At 42.7% G+C, this 17,545-nt stretch overlaps 1 protein-coding gene across 1 annotated transcript in view; it reads right to left on the reverse strand.

Moving 5' to 3' along the window:
- The window catches only part of KIAA2026 (KIAA2026 ortholog), a 50,248-nt gene extending 50,078 nt beyond the window's left edge, over positions 1-170 (reverse strand). Inside the window, exon 1 of the mRNA XM_040089365.2 lies at positions 164-170. The gene's annotated coding sequence lies outside the window, so the exon portion shown is untranslated. The remainder of the gene's footprint in view (positions 1-163) is intronic.
- Positions 171-17,545: the final 17,375 nt, after the last annotated feature.

A 17,545-nucleotide genomic window follows, 5' to 3' on the forward strand; every position in this document is an offset into this window, starting at 1 on the left:
CCCGCCCCCTTCTCCCCCTCACGCCGCCGCCGGCACCGGCGCATCCCGCCCCCTGCGTGCGCCCTTCCCGCCGGGCCGGCCGGCACCTCCCTCCGCGCCGCGCGCGCGCTCCCGACGAGCGGCAGCGCGAGCGGGCGGGAGGGAGGGGGCGCGGCTCCCCGACCTCTGAGCCGCTCACCCCAGCGCGCATGCGCGCGCCCGGCAAGCGGCCGTGCGCCCACTGCGGCGTCGGCCGCCGGTTGCATGTGATGTCATCAGAGGGCGCCCAGTTGGAGAAGGCAAGGGCGACTCAGCGGCGGTCGCTGGTGGGCGGGGCAGCGAGCCCCTCACGGGCGGGCCCGGCCGCTCTTGCTGCCCTCGCGCGGCGCGGGCGGCCACGGCAGCGCACAGCCGCCCCGCAGAGTTCTGATGCTATGCTGCTGCGCCTGAGAGATTTCGGCCACGGAACGGGTCTGCCGTCTCATGCCGGAGGTGTGCCGCCACAAGTGTTCAGCCGCCGAAGCGACGCAGCAGCTCACAAAAGCACTCAGTTCTACACTCGGTTCTGCCCGGCTTGCCTTAGGAGTTGATGCCTTGTTAAGGAAGGCTGCTACTAACGACGCTGTCCTGGCCTGGGGTGCCCTTGTTGTCCTTTCACGTTTGTCCTCACGTTCCCTTCGGTCTTGCTCACTCCTGTACGGTATCCTAAGGGACATTACCCGGGCACCAGACAGTTGTAATTGCCTCCACAGCACTGCAAAGCACCTGGAGATACACCTCTGTGTGTGGTGTTGGTTTTGTCCTCCTAACATTCCTAACTATATGAAAAGCTGAGGGGACCCTGCTCAGAGGGTGTGGGGTAGAGAGAATGAATGTAAGGGAGCGGGAAAAAAACCCCAACCTGTACTTCTGTAGGGGCATTCTTGTTCTTCAGAGGTCACTCCAGAGACCTTTGTCTTGGTTTGAAAACACAGGTGTCTGCTATGGAGAGGCAGGCCTCTCTAGGACGTGAGGAATTCGAATCCTTCCTTCCGTGTTATTATAATTTGGAAGATTAAAAAAAACAAAACTTTTCAGTCAGAGCTATGGGGAAAAGGAATAACAGTCTTTTACTAGTAAATATAACAGGACAGACACAAAAAACAACAGCAATTATAACAATAGTAGAACAGAACCAAGAACCCCGAGGGCACACGGTGGAAGCTCCGGCGCTGATGGCTGGAAGCCGGGCGCGGTGGACTGTCCTCCGCAGGCAGGGGGTGTCCTCGGCAGGCAGAGGTGGCAGTGCCGGAGACGCCGCAGCGGCGAGACCCGGGCTCACCCAAAATCCAGCAGGACAGCGAAGAAACTCCGAATTCCTGGATACTCCAACAGATGGTAGAATTCCCAGGACCAGACTCATTCGTTAACCGTCGACTCCAGCAGCCAGCAGCCCCTGATCTCCGCTCCCCGGAAAACGAGAGACGCCCGACCCCCACCCTCAGCTCTCTCTCCCGGAGCTTTTTTTCCCTCCCCCAAACTAAGTGATCAGCTTCTTTTTGTCCAGGTTAAGTACTCAGCATTTAGTCTCCTGGCAACTTGGGGGGGGGGGGGGAAATTCTACAGGAGACTTAACCCTCAACATTATCCACCCCGAATTTTTCCCACACCAACATATTATATTGAATTTAAACCTTTAAATGATATACATATATATGCATGTGAATATAAATACAGACACAGTCACAGTGTTCACTGAAAAACAAGGTCCCCTTGAGGTATGCAGCGGGTCTCACTATACTTATTTCCTCTGTCACCTCCTCCATCTTCTCCCTGAGTTCCTTAGCCACTGCAGAGACCTGAGCCTGCATTGGGCCACTGATGATACTCTCATAATTTCTAAGCTTGTTGGCTACAGAACCCACTGTCTCTTGGTTGTTATCAGGATGAATTTTTGCAATGAATGTGGCGTATTGAGATGGTCCTAGAGTTGGCAGATTCCACAGCATTTGCCCTGTGCACCTGACTTTGTCGGGGTCCTAGATAAGCTGGCAGCCCGTGGCTTGGACAGGAGCACTCTTCGCTGGGTTAGGAACTGGCTGGATGGCCGGGCCCAGAGAGTGATGGTGAATGGTGCAGCATCCAGCTGGCGACCAGTCACCAGTGGTGTCCCTCAGGGGTCTGTATTGGGACCAGTTCTATTTAATATTTTTATAGACGACATGGATGAGGGCATTGAGTCCTTCATTAGTAAATTTGCAGACGACACTAAGCTGGGAGCTTGTGTTGACCCAATGGAAGGGAGGAGGGCTCTGCAGAGAGACCTAGATTGGTTGGCTGAATGGGCGGAGTCCAACAGCATGAAGTTTAATAAGTCTAAGTGTCGAGTTCTACATTTTGGCCACAAAAATCCCCTACAGCGTTACAGGCTGGGGACAGTGTGGCTGGACAGTGTTCAGGTGGAAAGGGACCTGGTGGTGCTGGTCGACAGCCGGTTGGATATGAGCCAGCAATGTGCCTTGGTGGCCAAGAAGGCCAATGGCATCCTGGCCTGCATTAGGAATTGTGTGACCAGCAGGAGTAGGGAGGTCATTCTTCCCCTGTACTCAGCACTGGTGAGACCACACCTTGAGTACTGTGTCCAGTTCTGGGCCCCTCAGTTTAGGAAGGATATTGAGATGCTTGAGCGTGTCCAGAGGAGGGCAACGAGGCTGGTGAGGGGCTTGGAACACAAGCCCTATGAGGAACGTTTGAAGGAGCTGGGGTTATTTAGTCTGGAGAAGAGGAGGCTTAGAGGTGACCTTATTACTCTCTACAACTTCCTGAAGGGAGGTTGTAGACAGGTGGGGGTCGGTCTCTTCCACTGGGCAGCAACTGACAGAACAAGGGAACACAGTCTCAAGCTACATCAGGGAAGGTACAGGTTAGATATTAGGAAAAAAAACTTCACTGAAAGAATAATAAAGCACTGGAATTGTCTTCCCAGGGAGGTGGTCGAGTCACCATCTCTGGATGTGTTTAAGAAAAGACTGGACATGGCACTTAGTGCTATAGTCTAGTTGAGGTGTTAAGGCATAAGTTGGACTTGATGATCTTAGAGGTCTCTTCCAACCTCATTATTCTGTGATTCTGTGATTCTGTGATTATCATGCTGTCCACCCCTCCCAAAGAGTTCCTCCAATACTGCCACTTCTCTCAGCTGTTGGATCCCTTCCTCAAGGGTCTTCCAGCGCATTCTATGCTGGTGCTCCTGCATTCTGTCTCTGTGGACAAACCTCTCCCGTACACTCATTAAAAGCCGCTCCCAAAGGGAAAGGGGCCCTGGCTCCCTTACGAGTACCTGATTCACACCTGAGTCCTGGGTCAAGGGTCCCAAATTCCTTGCCTCACTCTTATCTAGTTGGATGCCTGTACCTATAAGGTCCCAGACCCGAAGTAACCAGGTTGTATAAGCCTCACGTCCCTGTCGTGCAAGATCTTTTTGCAGATTACGGAGACTTTCATATGCCAGGGACTCAGTGATGATCTCAACCTCTGACTCTGCTGCGGGTTGTGAAGGCCCTCCTTTCTCATCCTTGTTGCCTGGGTGCTCTGATTTCACCTTATACTTCTTTGTTTCCACAGGGGCAACTGCTGCTGTCTGTGGCTGCCCCTGTGGTTCAGCTGGAACCTGGACTGTTGTAACATCCGTGGGTTCTGCTGCTGCACCATCAGACTCTCCTTTGTCAGGGCAGGGGGAGGGTTTCCCAGCAGCTGGGGCTAATGAGACTACTACAGGGGAAAGGTACTCCCTCAGCATCTCACCTATCTCCTTCACCCAATCTGGGTGGTTTATTCCTGAGGCAGGCTGTGGGACGGGGTCAGGCTGTGGGGCAGGGTCAGGCTGTGGGACAGGGTCAGGCTGTGGGGCAGTATCCTTATTCCCTAGGGTAGGTATCAGGGTGGTTATCCAGGTCAGTCTCCCCTTATCTCTAAATGCTAAACAGAACAGGCATACCAGCAACACCAGCCACTGTATGATGTCATTAACATTCAGAGATCTGAACCCTTCAAAGACTGGTGGAGTAGGCCCAAAGAGCTGGGTGAAGGGTTGTGAAAAATTTCCCCCGGTGTCATTTCTTCACAGTAGGTACCGTTGTTAAAGTAACCCCAGAAACACACAGTTAATGTATGATAGCCCTGAATCCATGTGCCTGCCTTCCAGAGGAAATTAAAAATCCACGATTTCCTCACTTGGTTAACCCATATAGCAAACTGGACGACAACCACAATAACCTTAGTTACAGGGCCCACGTTTAGATAAGGGCCTGCAAATGGGAGAAATAGGGTCACCACCACATGCCACCCAGACCACATGATATCCAGTACACAACAATGTAGGCACTTAAGAACTGTTATTCCTTTTTCTCTCAATGCCCCATGCTGGGCACCAAATTCTGTCTTGGTTTGAAAAGACAGGTGTCTGCTATGGAGAGGCAGGTCTCTCTAGGAAGTGAGGAATTCGAATTCTTCCTTCCGTGTTATTATATTTTGGAAGATTAAAAAAACCCAAAACTTTTCAGTCAGAGCTATGGGGGAAAGGAATAACAGTCTTTTACTAGTAAATATAACAGGACAGACACAAAAAACAACAGCAATTGTAACAATAGTAGAACAGAACCAAGAACCCCGAGGGCACACGGTGGAAGCTCCGGCGCTGATGGCTGGAAGCCGGGCGCGGTGGACTGTCCTCCGCAGGCAGGGGGTGTCCTCGGCAGGCAGAGGTGGCAGTGCCGGAGAAGCCGCAGCGGCTGGACCTGGGCTGACCCAAAATCCAGCAGGACAGCGAAGAAACTCCGAATTCCTGGATACTCCAACAGATGGTAGAATTCCCAGGACCAGACTCCTTCGTTAACCGTCGACTCCAGCAGCCAGCAGCCCCTGATCTCCGCTCCCCGGAAAACGAGAGACGCCCGACCCCCACCCTCAGCTCTCTCTCCCGGAGCTTTTTTTCCCTCCCCCAAACTAAGTGATCAGCTTCTTTTTGTCCAGGTTAAGTACTCAGCATTTAGTCTCCTAGCAACTTGGGGGGGGGGGGGAAATTCTGCAGGAGACTTAACCCTCAATAACCTTGCTCGCAATGGGATTATCTTAATGGGAATAAATGCCTCCACACTGCAGGAAGGTGAATATGCTTGGAAGGATCATTGTGCATTGAGACTGTAGTGATCCATGCAATAGTTAACCCAAGTATAGCTACATACAGGATGGCCTTCAGGTCTGCGTTGTGCTGTGCGTATCACATGGCCACAGGATTAATTTAGGCAGTGCACTGTTAGAGCACCTGTGGGCAGCTCCCACTGTGTACTGGCATCTCTGTGACCTTGCCTCTATCTCAAACTGCAGCCAGAAGTCCTTATGCAAACATCCTCTCTGACAGAAGAAATTATGCATAAAGTTGTTCTCTTTTGAATGACCACAATAGGATAGTCCTTCCACAGAACCACGCAATGTCGTGATGCACCCTTGTTACAGACCCATTTGGTGCTGCACTGCTTGTGGTTTGTGGGATCTGAAATGCTGTAGGATAACAGTTTCCCTTATGATGTTAGCTCTAAGAAATTGCATTTTAAATGATACTTTGCAGCATCTGAATGCCTTTCTTGTACTGGGACCATAAGGACCAGTATCTCCTGTTGCAAAACAGAGGGAAAGCTGTGTTATGTTTTCTTAAATAACTGATATCAGGAATAGTGTTCATCTTGCCGAAGTCCCACTCCAGCTGAAGGTGGACGGTCATCATCAGAGGAACAGGAATGGTGGAGGGATTCCAGCAGCATGCATGGAGATTAAATCAACTGTAGGGAAAACATATGAGACATCAAATTTGAAGAATTAGGGATTTTTAGGAAAGTTAAGATAATAAGTTGCTGAAATAGCTGAAGTAGATAGGTAAGCTTTGTTCACAGTTAGCAGAAGCCAGATCTTAGGTAAGATATCCCAGATTCAGTAACTCATTGCTTGTCAGCTTTATGTGTATGTAGCTGTGCTTGTAACGAAAACCAAAATGTGGTAAATAGGACATAAGATATCTGCAGATTTCCTGCTTAAAGGACCCATTGAACACAGGAAACTGTAAGTTCTACCAAGGATTCATTTGTCACAAATGCACTGAAAAGGTAGAAAGATCAGGACAAGGAAGACTCATCTTACTTCCTCATTTTGGGTGACCCCTCCCCAGAATAGACCCTCAACTCATTTTAGGAAACAAAGTACGCATGCTTAATAGCCTTTTTGCCAATTAGCATATGAAGCAAGGAATGGGAGGTGACAGGGGTATGAATATGCATTTGTATTTTGGGTATTCAACACTTTTGTAAATAAAAGGCTTTGTAATTATCTGTGAATTTCGCAGTGCAAATTAGGGAAATATCCCGCGTGCTGCCCGGCCATAATAAACATACACTTTCTAACTTTAAACTGTTAGAGAGGTTTTGTCCGTCACAGTCGGGTATCGATACTAGATCGATACCCATATTTCTTTAATAAGTCACATAACTGAAGAAAACAACCATTCAAGTAACAGTGTGAATTTCTAGGAAAAAATTAAATAAAACTAGATGAGACTGGCAGCTCTTTTAGATGTTTTGTGCCTGTTGGATGACTGGCCCGCAACACTCACTTCCTGGCTCATTTATGCTCTCTGCAACCATACCTGGTAGCTTAATAAAAGTTCTGTTTCTTGCTATATATGTGAATTTGCTTTGAGAAGATAAGAACTTTTAGTCATAATTCTGCATACAGTTCATTGACTGAGTAGCCACAAAATGTGTTTAGACACTTTGGTGTGATAACATCTCAGCTATATTCAGATCCCCTGTCAAAAATTGAAATTTTATGGTGATGAAAGACATTAAGATATCAAGTTTACACTGAAATTAAATTTCAGTGAAGAAGGGCCCAGATGTGACAAAACCAGATAACATCCTTTATTGGCAGCTCTCACTTGTATCACCAAAATATTTGAAAGAGGATATTTTTTTCTAGGTGTGCAATAAAAATAGATTAAAACTATTTTCAAAAGAGGATCATACTGGGAAACATCATTGCATCGAGCTATAGGAACTTTTTTGTATTTTCTTATGTAATGAGAAAAATACATTGTATTAAAGGAATTCTGTGATACACTATCTATGTACTTCCTGAGTCTTGCCACACGAGTGCACTGTTGAATAAATGCAATGTACAATTCCTGCCTTAAATTAGAGGTAACACTCCCATCTACTCCCAATGTAACCAGGATAGACCTGCTGGAGCAGAAGGAAACATGTTGCAAAACTTGTAACAATAGTGTTTAGTTTTATATATTCAGTATTAATGGCAGGCATTACTCGCATATCAGAAAATAATTTTTTTTTCAGAGTAAATAGCGTTGATAAATATTCTTACCATTTCTCTCTCTACATCTGAATTGGATATACATTTTTTGTTAAATGGCATGATAGAGATTTATATATTTTTAAAAATAAAAAATAGTTGCAAGTGTGGATATGCATGATCTTCTCAAAGAATATTACACTAAGTGAGTGCCTCTGCCTTCATGTTATCACAAAAAGACCAAGAAATTTTGTCATTATAGTATTATCCACAGTATCTTAGGTGGGTACAGAACAGTGCAAATGTCAAGTGCCTAAAGATATACCATGACGGAAGAAATGCAAGATAGGAAGGAAAAGAGGCAACTGTCAGATGTGGCCAGTGTCCTTCACCTCTGCTGTGATTTTTGGGTGATGGAGCATTAGCAGGTCATGGAGGTCACATTCTGGGATCTAAAATAAGGAGAGTATTTCAGCCCGACCATGAAAGCACTCACGATTTTTACAGACACTCAATGACAATGAATAATCAGTCTCTTCCTAAACCTTGATTTGGGTATAAGTTTTTATCATATACCCTAACCAGATACTTTGTCTTTACATTTGCTTTCAATCTGAAATCAGTGTTATTAAACTACAAAGAAGTTACAAATATTATATAGATTAGAGATGATGAATAGCTAAGCAAACGCCAGTTTGCTGTGTTGCTGTTGGTCATTTTCTACACTTAACAAGAGTTTATATGTGCATTTTTAGAGATTTATATATAACTCTCAAAAAATGTGCAAAATATATATAAAAACAATATTTTAGTCTAAAGTTCTTAAATCTAAAGGCCTTCTAGTTGTCTTCTATGCTAGAGAACTATACCATTTTTGTAAAAGAAGACATTACCACCCTCAAAGAATCGTTTAGGCTGGCAGAATTATAATATTCATATCAGGGCACTGAATGTTTGTTTTCCAACAGGTCAGAGCTGCCTGCAACAGGGTGTAGAATGAGACAAGAAGGATGGTTTCTGTAGCAGCAGGGCAGAATATTTGGAAAGATAAATAAAATTGATAGTTTCTTTCTGTGAAGACCTGGATTCCTGTACCTTGAAATCACATTCTCTGCTTCAGGAATAGTAAAGGGGGTTTAAAAAGTACCTTCCACCTTTAAATTTAGGTTACGCTTCACAAATCTGATTTTTTTTTTTTTTTTTTTTTTTTTTTTTGAGATGTATGACATATGTACGTATGTTCACTCAGCGTATCATTTTCTTCTTCTCCTGGCAGTGTCATAAGTAGTGAATGAGTGGCTTCCATTTTCCTTCATTCTGCTTCTTCTATTTCATACAATAAAGCCAGGGGTCCAAAGTACAGGTTTCTGCTACTGATGACCTCCATGCTGACATAGAATACAGCCCACAGTAAGGATCCTTGGAACTCTGCTATGAGGTAACTGGATTACCATTGCCGCCAGAGCCAGTATGCTCAAGTTTTTATGTGCTCCTTCTGCCTACAGAGAGTAATGATAAATAAAATGAACACTAAACTCTAGAAAACACTATCAATGTTCATTCCATTTGCAGATATGACACCTGAAATTTTCTTTTATGAGATGTACAAAAATTATTGGGAAAGAAATGGGGGGTCTGGAGTATGAAGAAAGTAATCAATCTTTGAAATGTTTCAGATGACTTATTCTGCTGATCTTTATCCTCTCTCATGTTCCACCGTCTTTACTTGGATCTTTCTCCTTTTTAAGGATACAGTGCTACTTTCTATTGCCGGTGATGTTCTCATTACCAATTAGAATACAAACAGAAAGAAAACAAAGAAACTGTCCTTGAGTTCAACACTTTGAAGGCATTCCTCCTTTTTTGAGTCCTCAAATCTGTAATCTGTTCTGCAGAAGCTGTTAGCTTCTGCAGCATATAGTAGTGAGAAAGTACTGTTCTCCTTAAAATAAGTAATTTTCGGCAACTTAAAGCAGAATTAAAATTTACAATGTGTTGCAATGCACCAAAAATTCATTCTCTAATAAAGACTCTAATGAATTTTTAAAGTTAACATGACATTTTATGATCCAAAATTTTGTTACCATGTCTTTTTAGAACTAGAGAAAGAATAAAGCAGTTGAGCACATTCAAATAGTTTTTCCTTGATTCCAGATGGCCTTTGGAGTCCACTGCATGAGAACTGTATGGAGATGAATGCTATAGGATGCCCAGGGACTTTGACCACTAATGCCTAATGCAGCTGTCTCCTGCAGAAAGTGGCACAGCAGGAATCAACATGATTTCCTGCCCAACCATGTCAGACCACCAGCAGAGCCCTACCTGCAGAGGACACAGGTTGAGAGCTAGGAATGTGACATGAGGGAATGATTGTGCCAGATAATCAAGTAGGGTAAACCATCTAATCTCTTTGTTTCTGTAAAAAACTCCAGAGTTCAGATCCCTTGTTGGTTGCCATTTACACCTGACAGCTGGACATACAGTACATACAGGCTAATAACTAGGTCCTTAGCCAAGCTGGAAGGATAACTGATGAGACCAGGCTGCAGAATTTCATTTAGCAATGTTTTTCAGTCTGTCTGCTCTTCAGCTGCTGATGTTCACAGAACTTGAAAAAATGTGTTGTTTTTTCAACTAGGCTTCCTCTTTCCACACCCTTGCCAAACTTAGTCAAAATTATCCAGAAGATTGAAAAATGTCTGGAGAGGACAGACGGAGAACACAAATACATATGCCTCAGTCCCTTAAAAAATTGGTAGCAGGAACTAAGTAATCTCCAACACTGTTTATTTTTTCTCTGCTCTCTGTAATTGTGCAACACAGGAAAGGCAACAAAATTGCTTCATACAGACCTAATATTTAGTCATGTGAAAGATTTTGCAATTATACTTTATTGTGTCTAATTGCAGACCTGAAGAGGTTTTTTTTGTTGTTTTGTTTTGGGGTTTTTTTGGTGGGTTTTTTTTGTTCTTTTTTTGTTTGTTTGTTTTGTTTTTTTAGTGGTATTATAGAAATGACAATTATTTCCCCTTTCCAATGCTGGAGAGTGGAGAAAAAAATACAAGGACATAGTTTTCATAGCAAAGAGATTTTGAGAACAACTAGGTGCAGAGATTAAAATGCACAGAGAGTCAACATTTAGATGACTAAAACATTTGTTCCATTCACTGCCCTTTCAGTTCATTTATAATCATTACCTGTAAAGACTATATTACACAGTATCTGAGAAGACAAATGGACACGGGCGAAAACTGTAGTCACACAGATATGAATGTCTGCTTCTGACAGGGGAAAAGAGAACTCCTCCAAATATGTTCATGATATCAACAAATCTACAGTATGTGTTTTATGTCACTGTTCCTGGTGGATGGTGTGAAAGAAAAGAATCTATGGCAATACATAGTCACCTTGCATGTAGATACACCTTAAACGTACAGCACACCTCAAGACAACTTTTACATGCTACTATACCAGCCCATCAATGAGGAATAGTGGAAAGACTCGGCAATATTTGAAAAGTATAAATTAAAACTATTATCTGTACAAACACTCTTGTTCTGAAGTATTGTGACAAAAGTTACAGGAATCTATCAGCAAAATTTGGTTAAAATGTAACCATCTTTAGTCTCATTCAGCCACATCTCTTCTACATATCTGGTTTTATTCTACATTCAAAGAGAAAATACAATTGTTTCAAAATAGGAGATACAGAAAAGTCAGAGTAATTAATTACTCAATATAAACCCCATATTTTCATAATATTGATTTCACAGAATCCAACAGTATAGTTGAGGTTGGAACAGATCTCTGTGTGTCTGTTGCCTCCATGCCTCCATGCTTGAAGTAGGGGCAAACAGAACTGCTTGGTCAGGACCTTGTTCAGTTGGGTTTTGAGTGTCTTCAAGGATGGAGGCTCCACAAAAGGCTTGCATACAATAAAGACAAACTACTGTAGTCCAAGAAGATATCCTGACAGCTTCTATATTTTTCTCTGTTTGCAGCTAATGTGCATGGCTTATAGCACCCCAGGGTGCTAGAATTATAAACTATCCTGAGTTGGAAGGGACCCACAAGGATTATTCAGTCCAGCTCCTGGCTCTGCTCAGGACATCCCAAGAGTCACATCACGTGCCTGAGAGCATTGTCCAAATGCTTCATGAGCTCTGTCAGGCTGGTGCTGTGACCATTTCCCTGAGGAGCCTCATCCGATGCCCAACCACCCTTTGGGTGAAGAACCTTTTCCTGATATCCAGCCTAAACCTCCTCTGACACAACTTCAGGCTATTCCCTTTGGTGCTGTAAGTGGTCCTATCACGGTGAAGAGACTAGTGCCTGTCCCTCATCTTCCCCTTGTGAGGAAGTTGTAACTGCAATGAGGTGTCTCCACAGTCTCCTCTTCTCCAGACTAGAAAGAACAAGTAACCTCAGCCAGTCCTTGTATGGCTTCTATATATTACTGTCCAGTGGAGTCCTTTTGCTGAACTGTGGTCCTGTGTGTCCCCGAGCAAGTGAAGGGAGAACATCTTTTGCCATCACCAGTTCAAGAGGCATCATCTTTCTCTTATTCCAAGAAACACCAAAAATAATATAACCCTGAATGAGTAAAAAAACATTTACAGTAACATTTGATGTAAGAACTCTAGACTTAGAAAAATGTTAAAAAATAGTAATTTAGCATTGAAGCATAAATAGTCTTCATTTATACACACCACTTTTCACTTTAGTGTGTATGCTTTTAAGAACAAACTTCCAGAAAATTGTGGATTTTTCAGCAGTGGTCAGTAGAGACATTACTATGTCATAAATCTTCTGTTGTAAGCAGAAACACATGAAGGTTAAAATAAGTCCTTGCTCTTTTCAGTAGTAGAGGTCTTCACTGCACATAGAACAGAATTATTTAATGACAGTTTGGAAGTACTGGAAGTGAAAGATAGGCTACAGTAGGGTTTGGTTTAGTACTATATATGTCTTTGGCTTGCCATGTTAACAGGATGTGAAGGAAGATTAAGTTGGAAGTTAAATGCTCATGTTATAATGTTCTTAGAATATTAAAAAAACCCAACAGTTTCCCAGAAAAAAAAAAAAAAAAAGCACATTGATAGATTACCATGTCAATTTCTGTCAGTTAGAAAATATATTACTGCTAAATATATTCAGTTTTCTTTTTTAATACCTTTAGGGAAGAAAGACCTCAACGTGAAGAAAAAAACAAGAACTTCTCATACGAATGTCAATATATATTCTGGACTTTAGAACAGAAACCCCATACTCTAAACAAGAGCAAATTTTTTTTGAGCTGAGCTCTCCAAAATCTGAAAACCCTACCTTGCACAATCTATTTTAATGTTTTCAATCACTTTCATTGAAAATGTTTAGAAAAGGCTTTCTTCACTCTATTACTATTTGTAACCAACCCTTTCCCAGTGTAAATCTGACTACACTGGAATCCAAATTATGAGCATATGATCTTTTTTGTGTGGTACAATCCATTGGCTATGTTCCAGGTTTTTTTCCAGCTTGAGAGATTTTGAATTAGAGCTCCTGTAAATTGCTGGCAAATTAAATGGCTGATAAAATGGCTAGTATTTACAGTATGCTCAGAATGATTCATGCAGTAGCATGTCATACCAGGAAACTTTTCCTTCTTTTCTTTTCTGCAAATATTTACATCTTAAAAAAAAAAAAAAAAAAAAAAAGGCCCAAACCAGTTCACCAGCTCTAGGCAGCTGTTTTTCTTTGTCGTTTCCATGCCAATAGTTATATGCAAAATATTTTTTCAGTAATTTCATTGATGTTTTTCTCTCTGACACTGTTTTCTAGAGGTTGTCACCTTTCAAGATAATTTAATATGACATATTATTTTGTATTAAAAGAGATTTTCAAAAACCTGTCCTGTGACGGACTGAACCTAATGTTGCAACTGTAGGGATACAGCTATTAAGAGGGATCCATGATCAATGAAATACATTAACTCTAATGGTGAAGCTTGGAGAAGAAAAGCAAGCAAGCAAACAAGCAAAGAAAGAAAGAAAGAAAAAGTGTGAGATTGAGAAAGAGAAAGGGAAGTGTAGGTGCTAGGAAGTAGGGGTGAGGCAGGCAGTGTTGGAAAGAGACGGAGAATGGAAAACGCTTCCCAGTGACCAACCTAGAGGAGAAGTGTGCAGGGCTGTCCAGATGAGTATCCTCCTCTGGTTCACTTCTAACATGGGAGCTTGATACTTTTCGTCAGGGTCTGCACAAAATTGTCTTTGGAGTTTTTTCTGCTGCTGGTGCTGTTATTGATGATGGAACCAATAAAACAATAAAGTTGAAAATAAACTCTAAAGGTTAAGGTGGAAGGTCAGCTGCAATGTAGTTGCATCCTCAGTATTTCTACACCCAGTGTATCAATTACGATTAGCTTTTTTTGCGTGGGTGTGGCTGCTGATGGTGTATGTTGTTATTTAGCTACTCAAGGATAGTGCTGATGTAGCACATTACAATGTCTCCCTATTGTTGCTCCTTTAAAATAAGAGGCTGTCCTGTGCTATGGCTACAGGGATGACAATTAGACCTAGAATTTTGCCTCCTGGCCCAGTGTATGTGCAGCCTGCAAGCATGTTTCATGTGATATGCAGTCTACATTTTACAACCTGTATCCATCTACTCCTTACTAAAAAATGCAGCTGCTGCAGCAGCATCAAATCCTGACTCAGTATAGCATCTGAACTGTATTAAAACTGTATCAAAACAAATTAAAATGCTTTTCCCATATAATACATTTTTCATTGCCCTTGTCCTTGTTGTGGTTTGATCTGGAAGGTAGCTAAACAGCTGTGGGCTCACTTTCCACCACCAGCCTCACCCTGTGTCCCCTCCAACTTCTTGTGCCCCAGATTCCTCACTGGTGTGGCAGTGGGAGGACCTGAAAATTCCTTGAGTTAGTGTAAACACCACTCAGTAAAATCTAAAACATCTGTGTTATCAACATTATTCTTATCCTCATTCTGTCACTCAGTACTATAACTAGGGCAAAAATTAACTCTGTCCCCAGTAAAACCAGAGCAATATCCACCCTTTATTCTGTATCATTTATGTTATGCCCAGGTTCCACTCTTCCCAATGTGTCCTTCCCTGTCTTTTGATACATATACACAGATATCATTCCCTTAGTCTATGGGTCATCCCTCTAAAATGTCCACTGAGTAAAATTAGTCCATGGGTTCAGGCTTCTTCTGTCATAGTAGACCTTCAGGCCTGGAAAGACTGTGCAAGGTATTGGATAATGTCCATGATAAGTTCATCTCTCATTCACAAACCCATTTGTATGTTGCATCTCTTCCTCAATGGCCCAATGTGTCATAAGCACACTGAGCTCCCTAACTTCCTCATCCTCTTCTTGTAATAGCCCTGTTTTGGAGCAGTCTGCTTCTGGGTACTTCTTAGAGGCAGCTCCTTCATCCCTTATTAAAGGGATGTGTCCACTTCTGCTTCCCATGTTTCTCCTTGCCTACAAGGGCAGATAATACTGGCACAGGCTGGTTCTCCGGTTCAGCCATGGGCTCTGTCACTTTGCTCTCAGTCCCAGAGATCCTCCCTCCCTGCAGCAGGTACTGAGCTCTGTTGAACAGAGTTCAGTCATCCCAGACCAGCCCCAGCACATTGCAGTGATTTGTGTTTCTCTGGAATTATCTCGTGACAGCTCATATTTTCCAAATATTTTAATAATTTTTTCTGGATTCTGCACTTTTTCAGAGGTGAAGTTCCAAAACACTGGAAGGTGCCCACTGTCCCAGCCACTTGCCCATCCTACCCCACACTCCCTGCCACTCGTAACTATCCAGCCTTAGGGCAGACCTCTGGGTGGTGTTCTTACCCATTTGCGTAACTTTACCTAAGACCTAAGACACATTAATGCATCATAGCAGTGCAAAGGTGCTAGTGTGGACACCCTGAGGCTACTTTCCAAGAGCTGTTGTAACTCACCTGGAGGAGAAGGGAAGGATGGAGGAGGTGTCTTTCCCATGGGCGGGCCCTTGGAGGTGTAGTTAGTTGTAATTCCCAACTGGTAGCTCCTGCCATGCAGATGCAGCTGTGATGCTGGGTGCACACGCTGCCTCAGTCCTGCCAACAGGCATCTTATCATATCAAAACCCCATGTTACAAAGCACAACAACCTTAACCCGGAGCTGAGAAATGACACAATGGGGAACACACACATGTAAAGTGTTACATAATGCAATACTGAAAACACGTAACAAATTGAGATTAAATAAATCCACATTGTGGCCAGCAACTATTAAAACAATGCAACTAATTGCTTATAAGAAATTTGTTTTAACATGACAGAATAGTGGTTATCTTAACCCTTCACACCCCTTGGGTTGGGTGCCAAAAGGGACTGTTGTGGTTTAATCCAACAGGCAGCTAAACACCATACAAACCACTTGCTCACTTCTCTGTCACCACCTCAGGATGGGTAAGAGAACTGGGGAAAAAAACCCCATATAATTCACCTGTTGAGATAAAGACAGCTTAATAAGCCAGAAATAAGAGGAGAAAGAAAAATAACTATAATTTAAAAATTAGAATATACAAATCAAGTAATGCACAATGCAGCTGCTAGGCACCTGCTAGCTGATACACAGCCAGTTTCCAAGCAGCAGCCCCCAGCCAGATCTAGCTGATATTACTGAGCTTTTTACCATATATCCCTTCAGTCAGACACTGTCAACTCTGTCTCCTGTGTCTCTTCCCAGTTACTCATGTCCCCCACCCTCCTCACTGGTGGTGTGATGTGAGAAACAGAAAATTGTCTTTAACACTTAACACTTCACCCATCAGTGTGTTATCAACATTATTCTCATCCTAAATATAAACCACAGCATGAAAATTAACTCTATCTCACACAAAATTAGGACAATAGGGTACCAAAAGGCATTTTACAACATGTCATTTAGAAACATCCCAACATTTTGCAGACTGTTTGAGTAATAGACAAAGACATGAGATTTCAAACTATCACATTGCTTTGTCACTATATATGTTTCAATCAAGTCTTTCTGTGTTGGGTTTGTTCCCTGAGATTCAGGTGGTTTTAGAGTCCTTTGCCCTCTGCACAGAGCTGTGCCAAACCGAAGGAAGAGATGGAGTATTCAAGTTTAGATTTTTCAAGGTCGCATACTTCGTTTATTGTATTTATCTTACAATTTTCTCAGTGTCCAACAAGATGTTTGCCGTGGCTTGGAATTCTGATGACTCCCCCCGAACTGGGGCTGTCCTTATCTTTTATACTAAATGCTACGTATTCTTTATTTACTATTTCTTACCAATGTCTATTACTAATACTAAACAGGTCATCTTTACTCTGACCCATTCCTCACTAACTACTTTGTGCCAACATCACTGCTGAAATGGAGTGAGGCAAGAAGGATGAAGAAGAAGGAGATGACGCCCCAAATTCTCCATCTTGCCCCCATTCACTTCAATGCTAGAAACCTAAAATTACTGGTTTTTCACCCTGTGATAAGCTAAACTACTATTTTTCACACTCTTGTGGCCTGTAAATCTTCTCTCAGTGTAGGAAGTTTTTCCCATGGACTGAGATCAAAAGCAGTGTCTCTCTGAGCTCTGGGCTGGGGTCCCAGACCCCCATGTCCAGGTCTCTGACCCTCCAGGGCAGACAAAGGAATGCCCTGGACTCCAACATTTCTGTTGACCTGATATATTACCAGTGTCTGGTGAGAGCTTAGAAAACTAAAAAAAATATATAATTCCTGAACCAAACACAGGTAAAATATAGAGCTTTCTTTACACAGTGAACAAACTCTAGATAAAAGCAGTAGCTCCTTGATTTTATTAAAACTTTGGACCAAAAAAAAAAAAAAAAAAATCTATGTAATTGCTTTTAGAGGATTTTTATCATTTCAGTGACGTAAATAAAAGTGTGATTCACTCCTATAAAAATGCAAGGCTAATTAATTTTTAAAAAGTTAGATAATATGAATCGGGAGGACTCACCAATAGGTGAGTGAAGGGTTAGAAATGTAAATAAGTAGATAGATAAGGCCAACAGAAAGTGCTAAATTTTATAATGAAAATCTATATATTACCAGGACTTCATGGGCAATAAAATGTATTACATCCACTTTTACCAGCCCACTCATGTGACAAGCAGTCCAAGTATTCCCATTGATGCAATGCAGGCAAAGCCCATTTGATAGCTGGATAAATGTTTAAGCAGTAAGTTTGT

Source organism: Hirundo rustica, chromosome Z, assembly GCF_015227805.2.
Source record: "Hirundo rustica isolate bHirRus1 chromosome Z, bHirRus1.pri.v3, whole genome shotgun sequence".
Taxonomy (NCBI): Eukaryota; Metazoa; Chordata; class Aves; order Passeriformes; family Hirundinidae; genus Hirundo; species Hirundo rustica.